The 13,558-nt window shown below is 40.8% G+C and overlaps 1 long non-coding RNA gene across 1 annotated transcript in view; it reads right to left on the bottom strand.

Moving 5' to 3' along the window:
• The window catches only part of LOC149915748 (uncharacterized), a 43,124-nt gene that overhangs the window by 2,970 nt on the left and 26,596 nt on the right, over nt 1–13,558 (bottom strand). The gene's annotated exons all lie outside the window — the stretch shown is intronic.

Genomic DNA, 13,558 nt, shown 5'->3' with positions numbered 1-13,558 from the left:
TTGAACAAATGAAATAAAAATGTTTTTTTTGTTATTTGTGTTTCTGTGCCGGATTTACGTGCCCATATATACAGCATAATCAGCAATGCACAATTCTAGCAGCTGAGCTGCTTCCTGCTACCTTGGTCCCACAAGGGTCCCCTTCACATAACAGCTCTAGGAACACATAAAACACATTTTAACTGAACCAAGGCCAAATCTGAAACAATGCTTGGTTTGAAAGTTGCCTGAACAAATTGGCTCTGTTCCTCCTCTTTTGTTTTGTGGGGGTGGTGGCTTCACCCAGCTCCCAGCAGAAGTCACACTGCTGGGGAACACCGAGCCGTGCAACTCTGTACTTCCTGGCAAGTGAACTGCGGCTCTCACTGAGTGTGGCTGTGGCTGAGCCATTTCACACTCCATTTTACTCCTCAGTTAAAAAAAAAAAAAAAGCATTTCCTGTTGAGTGTCAAACCATTTACACATGGTATGTTTCTATAGATTCAAAATCACAGGAAAACATTTTGCAAGATGTGACTGGGGAGTAACATCTAGATGTATTTCTGGTACTCATTAAACTCATTTCACGTTGGCTCTCTGCATCTTCATTTTCTAAATTAAGATAATTCCTGCATCATGGCTATGAACAGCGCAGACTGCTCCATCCAGCATTACGTCTCCAGCTCTTTGGAGGAATCCCCAGGTGTGGGAAAAGTTCCAAAAACACAGTTTGTGTTTATAGTTTGTGTTAGTGACAGCAGTGCAGAGCATTTCCAGGGCTAGTGGAGGTAAGGGGGACTCACTGAAGACTTTGTTGGCAATTTGGTTGGAATTAATGGTGGTATCTTATTGTCTCTTACTCTGAAACACATCACAACAACCTTCTAGTGCAGAGTGAGGAATCTTGCTATGTTTTGTTTCTCAGCAGGGAGGACTGTTTCCACTGGTAACGTTTTCCTCCCTCTGTGTGCTCTGGTATGGAGGCGAGGGAAATTTTATCACTTGCTTCTGTTACTACCAAATTGTAAAAGCCCTTGATTTGCATTTTGTATGTCATTTTTACAGTGTATGAAGAATAATATTAGCGTTGAGTTGTTAAATATTGACAATAGTCCCACCCTATTTATCAAATACTGACAGCTGACCATGCAGAGGACTAAAAATTATTTGGAAATTTGAACATTCTTGAAGGTATCAAATAAATTTCTAGAAGTTGGAGTCTTTCCCAGTTCACACAACTGCTCTAATAGCTAGAAATAGTTTCTCTCCTTCTTATGCCAAAAACTCAATTAAGAAGCATACAGTAGAAGGAAAGCATCTTTTAGGAGAGTCAAATTCTTTTAACAGTTTTATACAGAAAAAGAAACAAGGAAAAATCTTTTCCTGACAGCAGGCAGCATCACTGAGAAGTCCCGAATTTGTAAATTTGGGGTTTTGGGGACAGAGATGCTGGGGTTGAACAATGGCTATGAACATCACTAATTCCAGCTCCTCCCTCTGCCTTTCTTCAGCCATGTTCTCTGCAAGATCTCAGCTCTGCTTTTTTGGGTGGAGTGCCCTCTTTATTGTCAGTGCAAACAACGCTGAACTTGCCTGAATACAGCGTGAACTCCTACTAGGAGTGACTGCCTAAAATCAGGGATCTACGACAGATAGTTCCATTCTCTGAGAGCAACGCTCTGCATGAAAACAGTAACTCCCTGAGGTTCAGCCTCCAGCACTAAGAGCCAACTTTTACTGGGTCCTGCAAAATAAGAACAGAATAGAAAATAATTTTATTCCCTAACTATAGCTACCAGAAGACACAAAGTATATCAACCTGGTGGAAAAGCCTTAGCAAAGAAAATGCTCCTGTCTCTCATTAGTAGTACCCACATAAGCAGCACATTTATGTTTGCTGATAACGTCCAGATTCATTGTAAAAGTGTACAGTTTTCTTTAAGCTATCTAACAAAAGGGTAAAACTTGCTTATGTTATAAACCTATATAAATTGGAAAAGGCTGAAATTTGTTTACTAAATTTTAGAGGATGGAGATAAGTCAGTATTTGGTTCTTGGAATGCTGAGTTGATAGGTAAGGCAGAAAAGCTAGATTATAGACTTGTTTTGCCACTGAGTTAATGTGTAAATAAATTTACACAGCCTTGAAAACACAGTTAATATTATTTGTGATGGGAATATGTCAAAGGAAACACATTTCTAAGAAGCATAAAGATACCTAGATAAATCTGAGAATCTCTTCAGAAAATCCTAACAAAAACAGAATATAAACATCCTTTCAGGTATTTTTTCCTTTTCTTTCATGGATCTCTTCTTATGAACTGGATCCTTAATTAACCCACAAATCTAATAAGCAGATCCATAGAACTTGAAAGATAAGATCTGTTTCATAGCAGATAAAGTAATGCAGAGAAGACCAAAACCTGTCCCTGCCTGCTTCAGACAATGAGATAATTTTAGTTCCAGACAAGCTATTTCCTAATATTATCTAAACTATAGCTCATAAAAGTTTATGGACTCAACCTCCAAACAGAGCAAGAAAACAATGGATCTAAGTATCTTCAGTAATGATAATGCCATTTCAGTCCCACATAGTTACTGACTGCAGTGAAGATAGCTCATTTTACCCAGATATACCAGTAGTTTATTTCTCCTATTTTACTTTATTAGATCACACCAAGGAAGTAAAATGTGCCCCACAGAATTTACAGGTGGTGTCCATTCCCAGTCAATGCATGCGATGGTTCTTGTAAGACAAGTCATCCCAGCAGAACCACCGAGCCAGGTAAGATCTGGCATGCACGAAATCAGCACAGGATGTTAGGGTGTGTTAAGGAGACAAAGAACGAATATTAACTATGGAGATTTTTAAAAAAGTGCCAATTTTGGAAGTTACATAGAATTTCACTTTTTTATAATATTATTGTACTTCCATTTTATTAAGGAGGACAGAGTGGAGGCCCCTCACAACCTCTGATATTTTTTCCATTTCCTGACAGTGCATTTGGTCTGTCCAAATTTTACCAAGAGTCCAAGGATGTCCAATTACACATTTACTTACAGCACATGCCATTCATGTAATATGAATATCCAAATCAAATGAAGAATACATGCCAATAATTTGATAAGCATTTACAGTCATCAGGTAGGGTTCTGCTCTGACTTACACCACTGTAGTGTTGAATCTCAAGATGCAAATCTGGAGTCAAACCTTCAGTCTTTGAATGTTTGGACCATCCTGCAGCCGGTCCAGCAAACACTGAATTCACAGAACCACAGAATAATTGATGTTGGAAGGAACACCTGAAGATCTTCTAATCCAGCCATTCCTGCATAGAGCAGCCAGCGTGAAGCTGTTGGCAAGGCCGCGACCATGCAGGTTCTGAATACTCCTAAGGATGGAGACTCTACAGCCCCACAGGGCAGCCTGTTCCAGAGTTGATAACCACCATGCACTGGAAAGAAGGTTTTTTTTTCTCATATTTTCTTACATTTCTTGTAATTCCTGTATTTTCACGTGATCTACCAAATCTGGCAATGTGGCACGTACTTATACTATGTTCAGTAGAGAGGAGGTTTGGCATTTCTGTCTCCTTCAATCCTGATTAAAAGTAATCTGTTAGATGATTGACACTGTAATCCACAAGCAGCTATGATACACGACTGTCACTACACCGTCTGGTTTTGGATCATTTCTCTCCATCATTGTGAGAGAAAGTACAAAGGTCAACAGCTTCTCTAAAAGAGGTTAATTAGAACATGAGGGCAGTAATAAAGTAAAGGCAAACATAACAGATGGCTCTGGATCTGGCTTTCCACAACAAAACAGTAGTCAAAGTAGTAATGTACAAATTACCGTGAAATTTTCAGTTTATTTCTGCATTACTTGGCTCAGATTCCTTTTTTTTTTTTTTTTTTTAACTGAAGGAAATATGTGCCAAGGAGAGTAGGGGCTTCTTTTTTAAACCAAGAGATTCAATTCTTACAGTAAAAGCACAACAAACTCCAACCAAGAGATAAATAACCAAATGACAAAAAAATAAATAATGCTTTACTATGCAGTAAAGAACTTAAATCTACAGACAGTGCAAAACAGCAAATCTTTCTTCCACTGTGCACTGCTTTGAAGTGTTAAGGATTGGTAGAAATTTCTTGTCACTGAGTTACGATCCTGCAGCATGTAAGAACATGCTTGCTGTTCTAACTTAAGTCATAAAATAACTGCTGCCTCCTTATTATGTGCATTACCAGTTCAGATCTGTTCTCTGGCCCCAGGCCTGCTGAAATCCATGCTGTGAAACAAACCTTCTACTAAAACCTGCTCAGGAGAATAAGACACAAGCCAGACTTGTCTGAATATTGTTTGTCATAGGAAAGACCCTCCTAACTCTTTGGACGTTATAACTCTTGTTGTTTTTCAACTGAAATTCATAAATGTTTACCCACTCTTCCTATGATGTCCTTTGATCTCTTACATTTTTTTATTTTTAAAAACACAGATAACATTCCTGTATCCCTATTAGACAAATAAGAGGAGACAACACAGTAGCTTGAACTTTTGTTTGGATTTTCTCTGAGGATTTATAAACACAAGGGCAGTCCTTCATTGGTTGCCAATGCAAAGACATTCAGGTTTATACAAAAGACCCCAGAGTATTTTATCTAAAGCCAACCTATGCTATGCAAATGAGAGACCTGACCAGTGTTGTTTGTTTATTTGTTTGTTTGTACGAAGGCATTTACTAGTTTATTACTATCACCAAAGCAACTAATACCGAGTGGAATTTTTAAAGTTAAGAAAAATGAAAGGAAATATGCCTAAATAAACAAGGCAGAGGTTGTCCTCTGGTGGGAAATTTCTTAATGTTGTGAAACAAACATTCATAAGAAAATACACAAGAAAATGAGGCTATATACAAACAAAAGGGAGTGATGAAAATATTCTGTAGGTCAGAGGGCACAGAGCAAAGCATGCTCAGGAAGGTGCTGGCACACTGCGTGGCAGTGGGTCCCTGGGCCTGCAGGCCCTTCTGAGCCACAGATTTCCTGGCCAGTCACAGCAGGCACGGAGCTCCAGGGGCACGGATGGATGTGCTGAGCAGCCCCACAGCTACAGGAGCCCATCCTGTACGCTGCCCACTGAATGCACGACGGCCTTCATCCTGCATCAGCTCCTGCAAAATGCTGCTTGTGGCCTGAGAGGAAGAAGCATCAGAAACAAACCCAGCTATTTTGTTACAAACATGCAGCAGAGAGAGGAGAGCGTTCATCTCCCAGTATCGCATCTGTGCCCTGCAGGCAATGTTCCAAGAGAAGTCTGTGAAACTTGCACTTGCAGCTATCTCAGAGAGCTCCACCTGTAACCGACTCAGCCCCGGCTCTCCCAGGGCCTGACTCCGTGCCAGAAGTGTGTACGTGACCCTGATGTTCCTGCCTGCGTTTAACTAGCAGCATTTACAAACACGCCATACAGGAAAACGAGGGGAACATGAAAATGGGCTCAGGAGTTTCATTTGCATCAGCTGTGTTTGTTTGCTCTCCCTTCAGAGAGGCACTGGGATCTGAGCACACTGCACTCCTGCACTGCTTGGTGCAGCCCCATGCAGGCAGCCCACAGCACTGTGCAATGAGCTCATTAAATGTTAAACCAGGGATTTTGCATGTGTTTTACAGCCAAAACTGAGCTCTGTGCTGCCATGGTTGATGCATTCTCTCCATTAGTTGCCATTTTTGCTGCCAGAGGCAGCAGCCCCAGGGCAGGTCAGAGGATGGCTGAACGGCAGATGGTTGGCCAACCCCAGGAGGTGGAATTCAGAGCCAACTGCCCACAGACGTGACACACATTTTACTAGACTGCAGGCATGCTGGCCAACAGACTAAAAGCATTTACATACACAAATCAAATCATCGTCTTGGTTTGTGCTGCTGTTGCTTGCCTGTAAAAGCCATTTATCCATATGGCTAAGCAGAACTGCAGGGCCCTTGCTTTCAGTGGCCTGTCAGCAGTAACACTGCTTAGCATTACAAGCACTATCCAGTGCATTTCAGGGGTCTGCAGTGGCTGAGAGTTTTTCTATTTGTTATCACAGCTTCTACAATCAGCTATGCCAGAGCCCACTGCCACAATACTGCAGAATTACTTAGAGGCACAAGTGGCTGGTGAAGAGAAACCTGAAAATTCACACATGGGAGAACACAGCAGCTTTTGCTTCAGTTTTGTTCCAGTGGCTCCATGAAGGAATTCCCAGAATCTGGAGACACTGGCTCAAGAACTTTTATGTAATACATCTGATCTGCACTGACTTCAACATAAAGTTTTTCTTCATCCTCCTGTAGCAGGAGTACATGTGTGATCAAACTATTCCATACAAAACCATGCCCCAACAGCAAGGAGACACCAAGAAAAATCAGTTATGGATGTAGCTGTTGCAGAACTGGGCTTGTGCTCTTACTGTCTCAGTTTAGTTTGGTTAAGCTGGCTGCTGAAATTGCAGCTGCTTGTTCTAACCTGCCACTAGCAAGATCCAGTCTTCACTGCTGCTCTCTGTCCCACGGCCTGCCCCTCTCCTTGAGAGCTGCACGTGAGCTCTGCTCTTTCTGCTGATACTCTGCTTGCTTGGTGTCCTCGCTTCACCTTTCTCATGTAAGAAAAGAGCACAGCCCTTGCCAGATCTCTCCCTGCAGCCATCTGATACATGCAGAAAGCGCTGCTGTGCTTCCATTTTGTGCAGGAAAGCAACTATCTTGTGGGCTCAGGAGATGCTGGGGTCCCAAACACTGTTTGCAATGTTCAGCCTCCTTGCTGTCTGCAAAGACATACATACTCCTATGAAGAGGGTGAGTCTCTCAATACGCTCAGCTCTCCAGATGAATTTCATAACTGGAAAGTGTCACCCAAGCTACACGGGCTCAGTGGTGCTATAGCAATTATAATCTGTGCTCAAAAGAGAGTGTAATGACTAATTGCTAACGGATGTCTCTTATCATGTGCTTGTTCTTTAAATGCACAGGAGAAGAGGAAAAAATCATCTCTATAAGTTACTTAGTGATGAATTAGTTGTATTGTACCGGGCATAAAGGGATTTTCCAATAAAATACCAACCTATATATTTGTGCTCCTGTCTGTCTGAGAGAGAGCGCAATGGTTTACAGTTAGACAGAAGAATGCCTTTTAAAAATGTATTCTGAATACTCCGGCACAGATTTTTGGCATAGCTGAGGTTTCTTGTGGCCTAAACACAGAACAAACAATATGTGCCTGAGCAAACAATGCTCTTTTACTGAAGTCACAACTCCAAACAAGGAGAAACTTGGAATAATATGTTCTAGCTTGGCTAGTCTGCTAACCTGCAAGCGATGTGCAAGGCTTTGCTGCTAAAGAAATCACTAGGGGTGGTGGGAAATGTCTGCAGTTTGTGCAGTAAAGCTGACAGACTTGCCAAGCAGATAGCCCCAAATGATCCATTATTTTTGTGCCCCAGCTGAAAGTACTTATGTAAAAGAACTACTACCTGTTTCCCCCAGGGGCAGCTAAATCATAGCTGTGTGCTGGAGAGCTGCAGAATTTCTATACATAAACATTTAAGCACTATGATTTATTACTTGTAGATAGCTCCAGCACGTTAATGTCCATTTACCTTTCATATTCTTGGAAGAGAAGAACTATTCTGGGCACTAAAACACAACGGAGTTTATGCAGCCAGACAGATTTATCTACTCGAGGCCAACACTTTGTAGTATCTAGGCCTGTCATGGTCTAGCAGCATGTTCTGGCACATGGCACTGAGCCTGGAGGCAAGGGCACTGCATACCTCGAGGAAAGCAGGGGCAGGTCTTTCCTTCTGAAATATTTGAGGCACAGATGAGGGGAATGGAGAACAATTGATGAGACAAAACCAGGTTGATTATTTTGAGCTGAACAATATGCATGTTTTCAGAACGAGCTTCCAAAATAGGAGCAGTTACACATATGAACACAACTGGGAAGATGAGAAAATGATATAGATTTACAACACAGAGAAAGCATAGCATCAACTGATCTCTTCTCCTGAGAGGACGACTTATTTTATTTTAAAACAGGGAAATGTAGTAGATCCAGTCCATCTGGATATTGGGTACAACATCTCCACAACTTATGGGGAGTAAACTCTACTGAAGGCAATACTGAATCATACAAGAATTGAAAGGCGAGAAGGTGAAGAGGGCCTGCAATTCACCTCCCCATCTCTGCTGCTTTCCTGCTCCCCCTAGTCCATGCATGGGGCTGCTGAACACAGGCCTACCTGGTTTCCTCCCTGCTCCTGAGAAATGCATGCCATAGAGCATTCATGGCACAGTGGTGACAGTTGGTAAAAAAACTTAGTGCTGAGCTCTGAATGCATCCTCTAGAATGATTTTTCTTCTTCTTTTGCCTTCTCTCTGAGAAGCAACAATCAGAGATCTCTTAGCAATATACTCTTTATGTAGTTAGGTATAAAACAAATAATGTCCAACAGGGCTGATGGTAAGATATCAAGCAAAACATTCAACAGAGAGAACTTAAAAAAGACAGAAAAATGGAAGAAAAAAATCCTTTCCGTGAAAATGAGAGGTGCTACTTCCTGCATTTCCATAAGGGAAACAATTTTATTGCAAACAATAATAATATAGTAAGGCAGATAATCAATACAACATAGCAAAAAAGTATTTTGTCCAATTTGTTGCTTGCATGATCAGACTAATGGTGAATCCTAGTCAGTCATCTGGTGTTACTGTTGTCACTATACCAGTTTTGTGTGCTACCACTGTATATGTTTCTGAAGCTAGGATATAACAAGAATTCCAAAGGATTCAACATGATCAGAGTTTTAGCAGCACAACTTGGTGCCCAGCTGTTTGCATTCAGACTTGACTTTCTGTCATTATAGGAACAACTTTGTGAGAGGCCTGGGAATAAGGGGAAAGATGAGATACCTGTAATCCTCCATCTTCAACTCAGAAAATATCCCATATTCTCCAGAGAGAATGATGAGGGAACAACAGTGTTTTTTTTTCCAAATGACAGCAGTTCCCCTTCACACCTACTATCCAAAAGGATAAAATGAGGAAACTATGCATTGCTTTTCAAAGCATCTTGGTAGAGGGCTTGTGGGACAGTTAGAACAAGAGGCCAACTCATTTTAAAGAGACAGCTGACTTCTGACGTAGAGACTTCAAGGTGCCTGCCTAGAATTCACCTTATCAGAATCATGCCATGCATCCTCTCCCCCGTTACCTAACTTCCACCCTGCCTACAGCAATGTTATCCCAGAACAGGTGAATCTGATTTCGCAGAACAGCTCAGAATCCAGGTAAGAGTGTCCCTACAAGGGGTCGAGTAAAGTATTTAAGTGTCCTTTGTTGATTAAGTTTTGATGCTTTAGATACTCAAAAACTGTCAATACTGCTGTGATTCAGTTGCGTGAGATGTACAAGTCTTAGAACAACAGTGAGTCAAACTCTACTGTTTGCCAAAGAGAAACTTTAAATATACAGCCTTCCTCATTTAAGATGCCTTTCACTGGAATCAGTATTTCCTTCCACCTCACAACTAATAAACAGCACAGACTACAAGAGCAGCACTAATTTATTATTTCCTTTTACAGAACTGAGATAAGGCACAGATAACAATTATGGAATTCAGTACTGACAAAGCTAGGACCTTAGAAATTTAAAATATGCTTATCATCAGGTTACCTGACCTTGTGTTGCAGGAAGATTGACTGACAGGAGAATAATCCAAGGCAATGTTTGGCTCAGCAGGTTTCTTAATGACTTAGAGGAGAACTGCAGTAATGTTGCAGGAAAAGTTGGATTTTTTCCTCCAACCATTTTATCACTCCAGCGGACAGCAGTTGCTTTTAAAACCTGCAGTTCTCTTACTGATACTGAAGCAGACTCAAAATCTTAATTGCCCACCCAAGCTTTTCACAGCCATCTTCCTGCAAGCTCATTTTATCTCAGGTGCCAAGACTGAGACCTACTCTTATAACAGTGGGCTAATTTTGGAGTTGTGAATCAAACTGCTTCACTACCCAAGGGAAACACACTTCTCCATCACCAGCACTCTCAGCCACACACTGATTGGCTTGGCTGCTCTCTGGCATGTGGCCTTGGTGAAACAAGCAGTGGCTGCCACTCGCAGCATAGAAGGCATTGAGAAGGCTTCAAGAGAGAAGAAAAACAGTACACTGCTAGCTGTCAAGGACATGCAGTGAGAAAAGATGTGGGGAAGATGTTCTGAGAGGGAGTTACAGCAATCAGCTTAATTTTATCATATACATGAGGAAAGTGGAGAATGTAATAGTTAACATCCAAATTCTTTCTTGCAGAATGCATTTCCTTCCTGCCTGATGAATTCAGCAATGGCAACTTAAGCCAGATGTGACCTTAACTTTTCAGCTTGACTCAATAATGAAGAATTGCAATGAACAGCAGCACTAGCAGCAGAATAAATACACAGATTTCTCAGTCTTAGGCACTGACAATGAGATGTTCCAGACCTGCGACTCACACTGTGGTATATAGCTATGCTAAGCATTCACTGGAAAACTGTAAGTGCTGTTCCATTTCTCTATAACAGATAGCATTTCATGGCCTTACCCCAGGACTCACTGTGCTAGATGTTTTACAGTTCATTCCCAAGCCACTGCACAGTCTGTGCTTTAGAAATACTCATAGAAAGTCCATTCAAGGGAAAACCAGAATTTGAATTGTTTTTGTGTTTATTTGCTCAGACTGTTTCTCATATAATGTATGATTACTCAATCAAATTCATCATAATCAAATTTCTCATTTGTTATTTCTTGCAAATTTAAGAGAAAACCTTGCAAATTTAAGAGAAATCTCTTCCACAAGTGCTCTACATTCTTCTCCTGTTTAGAAATGTCAGGGTGTAAACACAAAACAAAGTAGTAGCTTGTTTCCATTTCTGCTTTGCAGAGTGCACTGAACAAGTGGCTTCTTACATACTGGCCATGGGGAAAAAAATGTTGCAAGTAATTAAAATACCAATTTTATTATTTTCAGACTTCTCACATACAGAACATTCCTCAACATTAGCAAACTAACACCCATTTATTGAAAAAATGAAACCTTTCTAAGAATCTGGAAAAGACTTGAGGAATCTTCTCCATCTCTCTGACTAAAAATGCCAATGTTTCTTCAAAGTATTACTTAAAACTAATGTTCCCCCTAAAAAGCCTTCCACTTGTCAATATTTTTTTCCTATTCCTCAAAAATCGAAAGCTTGTTTTGAAAGAAATATGAAAGGACTCAAAGGGATTGCATTGAGCCAAAAGTCCTCCTTTCTCCATCCTCGCTCTACTCATCTGGAAAGCATCTGGCAAACAAATCCATTGATAGCTTAGAAAAACCTTTATCTATTCTCACAGGCTTAAGAAAAGTGGATAACATACACATTCCATGGATTCATCGTACATCTCCTTTATGTTATTTCAATTCTGAAAACAAAGAGTACAGCAGAACATCTATTATGCTCCCAGAGAAAGGATGTTTCTGGTAAAGCTGCATCAAGCCCGAGTTCATAAAACAGTCAGCAATTGTTGCTCAGCACCATCCACAAAGGCATACCAGCATATGGAGCTCACCTGAGTCCAGTTGGGTTTATTGCCCATTATTTGGTTATGCTGAATCAGCTACATCCATAACCTCAGCCTCAGTTTGCTGCCTCACACCACATTTCCCTGGTCTTTGAGATGCTTAAGTGACTGCAGTGCTGCTGAACACAGAGGAAAGGAGCAGAACTGGGTCCAGGCAGGTTCTGTGGGCATTTGCTGGGCTCTCCCTTGATCTACACTCCACAGTTTCCACATACCTGGTGTTGCTAATGATGCAAATAAAAAGCAGTGGACTTTGGTTCTCATCAGAGTGCTGCTACATTCAGATGTGGAGGAGGACTATGTACTAAACACAGAGGAGAAGTTTTTATAGCTCCCTTAGATGATGCTGAATATTCACCAAACAAGGCAGTTTGCATATATAAATACCATTACTCAAAATCAGTGAGTACAAAATGGGATCATTCTGCAGTCTTTCTAAAGAACCAACCTACAGAAAGTAGTCCATGTACAATTAGTCTCTTTCATCTTCCAGAATTATCAGGAGTAAAGGCAAGTTTAGTAGGAGACATGCAATTTGTTATTTATTTGTGAAGTTTTTTTGGGATGGGGGAAAAAAAAGACAGGCAGGAGCCAAATTTGAGAGTCACCTCCTTCCCTTCAGCAAGGTCACATGCATGCATGCAGTTTTTCAAGGAAGAGGCACAGAAAGGAAGCTCACACCCTCTTCTTCAAACAGATGAGAGCAGGGAAATAAAAGGCATGAGATCCCTTCATAAGCATGACAAGCAGCATTTTGTATTAAAACTATACAAAATACACACATGCTGTATTTAGACGTTAAACTGGCAGATTGGGAGTGGCATGCAAATACATGTCAGTCCTCCCAGACACGATTCATTCCGTACGATACTAAATCAGATCCTTGATCCTCACTTTCTTCTAGATTGTCAAAACTGAAGTTTATGTAGCTGAAAAACTCTATGGCATGTCAGCATTTGGAGCTGCCCCTCCATTAAACCACAGTACAAACCATCTGTTGCCGCAGAGGGTGAAGTGACAGTTCTTGTCCCAGAGATATTATAGTTGAGACAGGTTTTCACCACTGGTATCCATGGGAAGAAGGTGTAAGTTCAGAAATGGACCCAAGACTCTGGCTGCTGGGATTTAGTGTTTACATCTGGGCCCTTATTAGAGCACTGGCATGGCTACTGACACAAATCATAGTCTCTGCTTCAATTGGTTTCTGAAATACCTTTCCAAGCTCCAAACTAGACATTTCAGGTTGTCCATAATGTTTCATTCATTGCCCGCTATTAGAATGACTTTCTTCAGGTAACTATATAAAAGTTTTTTCATCCCTTATAACCCACCTGCAGTAGTAATACCAGGAAGTAAGATTCTTCCCTAGCAGAATATATAACAAGTTAACCAGTTCCATTCTCTCAGATGAGTCCTTCCCACAGCAGGTTATTTATTTAGTTATTTTTAAAGAGTGTTTTCATGCTAATTAATTTTACTGATGAGATTATAACACAGGCACATCAAAATCAGAGATCAGTACATTGCACTCTACACACACAGCTCGTTAGTGAAACTAATCCAGTTAATGCAAGACAAACAGATCCTGCCCCCATACCATAAGTCAGATCATACCCTCCCCATGTGGAAGTACAAAGCATACATTTCTCTTCTGGAGCATAGAAATGAAGCATGTAAGATGGTCAGAGAAGGAAATTGTGAGCTGCTCTGCCTTCCTTGTATGTCTGCATAAACCCCATGATTGCATTAATCAAACCAGCACTATGTTATATGGAATATTCATCACTGAATAAAGGCAAATATTTATGCAACAGGGTTTAAATGGGAAATATTCAGGATGATTCTCTGCAAGGAAAGCATTCATTTTCAAATAATTGATCATTGTAAAGGTAAAAGTGGAAGTTGGCTGTTAGAATTTGAGTGTTCAGCAGACCTTGGGG

Source organism: Phasianus colchicus, chromosome 16 (assembly GCF_987193195.1).
Source record: "Phasianus colchicus chromosome 16, bPhaCol1.hap1.1, whole genome shotgun sequence".
In the NCBI taxonomy this organism is placed as follows: Eukaryota; Metazoa; Chordata; class Aves; order Galliformes; family Phasianidae; genus Phasianus; species Phasianus colchicus.
This window is presented reverse-complemented; position numbering and strand designations above follow the sequence as displayed.